This window comes from Neopelma chrysocephalum, unplaced genomic scaffold (assembly GCF_003984885.1).
Source record: "Neopelma chrysocephalum unplaced genomic scaffold, ASM398488v2 Primary Assembly neopelma1_82050, whole genome shotgun sequence".
In the NCBI taxonomy this organism is placed as follows: Eukaryota; Metazoa; Chordata; class Aves; order Passeriformes; family Pipridae; genus Neopelma; species Neopelma chrysocephalum.
Window position 1 is genome coordinate 1 of NW_020913022.1, and position 7,070 is coordinate 7,070.

The 7,070-nt window shown below is 37.8% G+C and overlaps 1 long non-coding RNA gene across 1 annotated transcript; it reads left to right on the forward strand.

The window, feature by feature from the left end:
- Positions 1 to 2,857: 2,857 nt before the first annotated feature.
- LOC113979517 lies at positions 2,858 to 6,732 on the forward strand. Its single transcript, XR_003537892.1, has 4 exons — positions 2,858 to 4,987; positions 5,686 to 5,834; positions 5,949 to 6,065; positions 6,592 to 6,732. It is a non-coding gene; the product is annotated as an uncharacterized LOC113979517 (long non-coding RNA).
- The last annotated feature ends 338 nt before the right edge of the window (positions 6,733 to 7,070 follow it).

Consider the following 7,070-nt stretch of genomic DNA (forward strand, 5'->3'; position numbering starts at 1 on the left):
AGTTGGAAGGCAATACCACTGTTCTAGTTAAAGTGTCACTTGAAAAATTCCACGTCTTTATTTTAAACAATTTCTTTTTACAATTAGTTGTAATAGATCTTTGCCTAGATCTTTGGTCACTTTAGTTATGTACTAGGACAGATCAGAGCACTGAGCAATCTTGATTGCTCTCCTCCTAGGTGGGCTACTAAATAAATAATTATGTTGACTAAAAATGGTTTGAATCCTGGAAGAAAATGGAAATTGACTGATTTCTGGGCAGGAAAGAGGAATACATGGATGAGCAAGATGCTAGTAGAAGGAGTTGTGCTTTTTTGACTTTATAGAAAATAAAATAAAGTCGTATAAGTGTGAAGTATCTTTGACTTGTCATGTTCTGCAAAAAAGGACTTTGTATCTGTACATGCTTGCGCAATAGATTTATTCTTTTTGCCACAGGTTCAGACATAAATTCAAGCTTCAACAGGATATTTGAAAAAGTTTCTCAGGATTTGGAGTTTAAGGTTGGAGGCTAATACAGTAAAATGGCAATGTTTTCTATTTGTTGGAGCTAGAAGAATTGTATTTGGGAACCTGTTCTGTGTAGTAGGGTACAACAATGCCTTTCTTTTATCTGCTCAAATATGGTGTACATCGGATGCAAATCAGTTTGAAAAGCAGCAGTTGATCTTGAGTTGCAGAAGGTTTGTTTCTAGTTGTTGGCTTCACTGAAATATGTGAAGATGTGGCTGTTCCTCATTAATTGATTTGAGGGGTAGCTAAGGTGAGGGACAGTCCACACTAGGGAATATGTGCTCTCTCCTCACCCCCCGTTTCTGAGTTTTCTTTCAATGGAAATTCATACCCTGCTTTGCTTTCAGACTTGCTGTAAAGCCTTGGAAATCCTGCTGGTTAGGCACAGATTCGATCACTGAGATATTGCTAAGGCTGTCTTGAAAAGCTGAACCTTCCTTTAAATAACTGTCATAGGAAGAATAGTTCCCTTAGGCTCTTTTTCAAATGGAAAACCTTTTTTTGGTAGATTTTACCAGCTTTGCTGTGTTAAGGTAACCCCTTTCAGTGATTCTTGAAACAGAGGCTTTAGAAGTGATTTGTAAACTACTGGTGTTCTCTTTGGGTTCATCTAAGGCACTGAGTCAGAAGATTCCCTTACAAAGCATGAAAATCTGGGAACCCTGTCTGTTGGATGTGTTATAAAATAAAAATTCCTGAGTGCTAATGATCAGCAAATGTTCCGTGGTATGGTTTTGTATTTAAACTCCTACTCAGAGTTAAATCATTGCTCTTCTTTACACTTAAGATGTATTGTATTTCAGTGAATGGGAAATCCTCCCATTTAAATGCAAGCACTTTGAGATCCTTCTGGAATTTTGGGTTCTTCATTCACAAAGAATTAATTCTAGTGACTGTATTTTTTTCCTTTCTGTGGTACCTGGGCTTGTGAAAGTAGTTCTTAAAATGAGAGCTTTCGTGGTGTCAAATGGAATGGTAGTTTACTAATCAGTTATGATGAGACCTAGTTAGACCAAAGTCTAATTATTATGCACTGCCCGAAACAGCCTTTTCTGATAATCTTTCATATCATTAAACAATCTCATTCCCTGTTCCTTTTCCCCTGAGCACTGATGGTTAAAATAAGAGTGATTCTGCTGTCTACCTGATAGATGCCTCTGTGAAAAAATAATTCTGATCTGGAAAGTACCTGACAAAAGATTTACTATTAGAAGAGAATTTCACCATATGATTCACAGAACAGTTCAGCAATAACAGAGGCTGGAGAACATGAAAATGGGAAGGGGGATGGCGGGGGAGGAGGGATATTTCTATAGCCGTCTTTCTGTTCTTGCCAATCAAATTAAGCTCTTGGACCCACATGCTCTGTGCATAGGGTTTATCTTCAAGGTTTTATTTTATCAGATTTACTTTTTCCATTTTGATTCAGGAAACATCTAAGGCAGGACTTAAAGAGCAGGGCACAATTTATCTAGACCATTACCTTCTGTGTCCAGCAGGCATCAATAATTATCACTAATCAGTGTGTAGTAATTATAGTATTCTTTGTGTATGTGATAGATTGAATTATTAAGAGCTTAATGAGGATGAAAGCTGACTCTTCCCAGGTTTCATTTTGACAGTTACAGAGACTGGACTAGTTCAGAGAATTATTTCTCTTTCTATCAATGACTTGGTCAGTTCCAATTCTGTTTCCTGTTGCTGCAGTTCCTAAGGTGGATATGATGCCGTTATTTGGCTACTGATAAAAGAACTTAATAAATTAAAATTATTTGAGGCATGATTTAAGTTCAGTTTTCTGAATGTGATATACGGACAAATGAAAGTAGAAGAAACTGCATTGAAAGCACAGCCAGGGACACAGAGCAGGGGGAGAAAACATTTCCCTTCCTACTCTTTCGTCTGTGGTGATTGCTGACAGAAGACATGGCAGGAGGTAATGGTTCAGACAAAAGTGTGATCTGTTAACTGGTGAGGTTCTTCACTGTAAGTGCAAGGTACAAATTCAGGTTACATTACAGCCAGAGAAAGCCACACTGTCTTGACCCTTCATTAAACAGCAGTTTTCTTAGCTGCTACCTAATTGACATTTTGTAATCAAAGTGCTTTTGTTGCTATTATAAGTGAGCCTTAGCTTTGTGACAGGTCTCTGATTTACCACCACTCGTGTCTTTTGATACTTACTAATGTATGGGATTTAATTCCTTGTTTTGCTTTCCTGCTTATGACATGATTCATTATATCTGCTTTGAGGTTAAAGATATGGTTGTTATGTATTAATTCAAAACACCTATTTTCAACGTAGCGTACTTTTTAGACATTTGACATAGCAGGAGGCAGATAATTATTATCCTCTTTACTGTTTGAGCATCTACCTCACATTTTACTTTGTGACATAATTGAAATAATTTATTTATAAGGAATATGCAGGAGTGCCAGTCCAGACTATGGCTGATCCAACTGGTCTGCTTTATTATGGATAAATAGAAATTAACATCTAAAAGCACAGTACTTCTCCAACTGTTTATGCATAAGATAAAGTATTGTTAATTTTATCATGAGATAGTTACTGTGTGGCTTTGACAAGTTGTTTTGCCACTTTGTATTAGCTGTAACTATCATAATTATCCAGGATAAGACTCTCAAATGACTTGCTTTTATTTCATTTCTTATCAAGCATAATAGTAAATTTAGGTTAGTGGGACAAATTATAATTTTTAGTCACTCTCAGAGCCATGAGAAAGGTTGCTTTTTTCACCACAAAAAGCATATAATACTGCCTCATCTTGTGAGATAAGTAATAAGCGTTATATTTCCTTTTCTGTTGGTTGTGTTGGAGTCTTTATAGTTTGCCTGAGACAAGGGAAGTCATAAAATTATCCTTGCATTCTTTTCACCTGCATCAAGCTTCCCTGTAGCCACACATAGCTATGCTACATGTCAGCAAGATTCCTTTGAAAGAACAGTACACTGGAGTTTCTTTAGTGAAAAACCACACATTCCCATGGAAACTGCAGTTGAACATATTCTGTCCAAACTACATACCCATCACAAAATGTTAGAATTGAATTGTTTCTTTGATTCAGTTGCAGCACAGCTCCCTGTGTTGTCTCTTGCAGTTGAGATATTAAGGCTTATGTCAAAACAAGCCAGAATCTTTCTGACCGTCTCCTTTTTTGAAGGGAGGAGATTTTAGGGAACTATACTGCTATTCCTTTTCATTTAATGATGAATTGTTTTACCAGTTCTGATAATCTGTAGCCACTTAAGCTTCCGGGGTTTTTTTTGAATTACATCACTGAAAGCAACAACTTGTTATTGTGTCCTTCTGTGTGCACCATTGAGGTATTAATTGCATTGAGAGTTGGTAAGACTTGAGAAGTTGCAGAGAAACTTATTCCAGGCCTATTCCATACGACATACTCCCCAACCCAAGATCACTTGAAAGATGAGCACAGCAATCCTACAATTATCTGTCTGAATGGAACCAAAATTCACTCCGAAATAGAGCAATACATCATCCAGGGCTGTCTGCTTTCTTTGTGTTATGTGCATTGAACTGGATCTTCTTTTTCTTTTGTTCACTGTTTTTATCTCTCCAAGAGGTTTATTCTCTGAGAAACAACACTGAGGAGTCAGCTGCTTTTGATGTGCACTTTGCTGTATAACCTGTGTCTCACTTGAGGAGGAGTATGCAGGCTGCTTCAAGCAAAATTGTCAGTAATGCTTTTATTTAAATCTGTGTCTGTTCTTACACATTTCAGAATACCTTGGGAGGAAGGCTGTGTTTTGTTTCATTGAGTAGAGGTATTACTCTGGCTTTGTCACAATGGCATGTGTAAATGCGAACTCTGTTCAATTTGGGAATGTGCAAACCAGTAGATAGCCTTGCTAAAGATTGTCTTTCGAAAGTCATTTTGCTTATGTCAGGAAGAGGACAAGAGAAGTATCACAGACTCCCAGGGCTGTGTAATTCTTCTTAGAAAATGACTTTAAAATGGTTTGGGTTGAGTGCCAAAAGCACTCCACTGCCAGTGCACTTGGATGGCAGGAGAGTGTGCTTTCTCCATACAGTCATAGTGTTTCATGCCGTTGTCACGTTGAAGGACACAGTTTCATTCATGGGCATTAAATGTGATATTATTCAGGAAAATGCTCATTAGCTCTATTTAAAAACAAATAAATAAATAAACAAATATACACATGAACACTGATTTCAAAGTCATGATGTTAATTGCTTTTTTGCTTTTGTTGTTATTTTCATTTCTGTAACCTGCAGGTGATGCTCTCCACAACCACAGTGCTCTGTTCCTTGAGAACAGCTCTTTGAACATACCTTTCTCTCAGGAGAGTTCTGGATCTCCAAATACATCTGATCAACCACAAGGGAAAACAAGAAAGTTGAGCTTGGCCAGCACAAACAGTGAAAACTCAGGGTCAACAGAAAGCTTGCCATCAGCATACCTCACCAACAGTGAGTGAAGCCTGGTGCCGTGTGCTGTTGGATGTAGCAACAGCCCTCCCCTCCACAGTGTTTCTGTGGAAAAGTTTACTATGAAAAGGAAAAGTATCTGGAAGTTTATATAACACAATTTATCTCCCTTTTCTGATTGTAATCAAATAGATAAAGTAATAGAAGTGCAGTCATAGTTTTATAGTAAGGTGCCACTCATAAACAGTCATAACAGTTTTGAGGTAACAGGGGTTCCCAACTATGTTCCACGCATGAAGCAATATAGATAGATAAGATTTGGTATCTATAATTAAAAGTGCTACAGATCATTATATTGTCCTGCTGTGTACTGTAGTTAGATAGATGGACAGATAGATAGATATTCCATTTACTATTTGGGAAGTAATTGCAGTTATGATCATAAAAGTACTAGTCTTTCACTGTACATTTTCCATGGACCAGGAAGCAGTGGGAATCATGCTGAGGTGATTTCTGGTTTCCAGAACTTGGACCCAGAAGAACTGTTTTGATTGCAGACAGTTAAGTGATGATGCAGTTAGTAAAAACAGTACTTTCATGTATGATAGATACCTTCAACAGACTCTAAATGTCAAGATAAAAAAGCAAAAGACTTAAGTCAATTATCTAGCTGAAACATAAAGATAGCAAGAAATTTATTAAGATATATGTGTGATGCTATTTTGTTTCATTTTTTGTAGTTACTGCAAAGTGGTGGGGAACAAAACGAATAGATTATGCGTTGTATTGTCCAGATGTGCTGACAGCCTTTCCAACGGTGGCCCTTCCGCATCTCTTCCATGCCAGCTACTGGGAGTCAACAGACGTTGTGGCTTTCATTCTAAGACAGGTCATTGATCTTTTTATTTTTTCTATCCGCAGCAGTATAATTTTCTCTTTCTTTGCCAAGTACCAGGACTCCCCAGGCCACGCACTATTTATTAAAATGTTAATATGATTTCAGGTGATGAGGTATGAAAATACAAATTTCAAGGAAAATGACAATCTGGATCCAGAAACACTAAGTCCATCTAATCCACGAGAAAAATGGCTACGCAAAAGGACACATGTCAAATTGAGAGTAAGTTTAAATCTAAATATATCTGGCAGCCATGGAACATGGGCTTGGCAGAAATTTAAATGGAGTTTGATCTACTGGATAAAGAGTTTACATAACTGAATATTACTAAAGAGTAATAATCTCTTCACTTAATCCAGAGGCAAGCAAATTAACAGTTAGGGAATGGGAACAATTTACTTTTGTTTATCGCTACCTGTTGGGAGAAAGAATATTTCTTTAAACAGTTGATGAATCTATGGCACCACTTGAAGTGAAAGATAATTTGCATTCACTTAAATGTTCTCTCTTATTTTGTTGTCTTGAGCACTCTCACTAGAAAGTCTATTCAGGAGCCCACCATCAGTGGAAATCAGGCTCCAGCTGAAATGGGAGCACAGTTCTGCTCAGTGTTCTCAGGTGCAGTGATGTACCTCAGACACACTGTCCAGGACTGTGTCTCTGTGTCACTGTTCATAACATAATAGAGAGAGAGTAGCCTCATTACAAAAGCAAACACTACACTTCCCACCTTCTGCTCTTATTTCAGAATGTGACTGCTAATCACCGAGCTAATGATGTCATTGCAGCAGAAGATGGTCCTCAGGTACTAGTTGGGCGCTTTATGTATGGACCTCTGGACATGGTGGCTTTAACAGGTGAAAAGGTGAAGTCTGAGTACTCAATTTTCTAATTTTGGTAGAAACAGTTGTTCTATGGAGCACACATGTATAGTATCAGAGAAAGCCTTACAGTGAGGAGAAGTACATCACTAGCCCCCACTACTTCAGCAAAAATATGCTCTAAGTAGGCTTTCCTGAAAGCTGACTTTTTTCTTAGCTTTCACCTCTCTTACCTGATGCTGGCTATCTCCTTTGGTTAGTGGTGAGTGTGCTGTGCAGTGATTTCTGAACCTGCCATCCAGCTGTACCACCTACTGGAGACAATTAACTCTCTGAGCAAGGAGGAAATTTGGTTTGACAAACCACTAAGGGAAAATTGTGTATCATCCTACCCAAGTAAAACAAC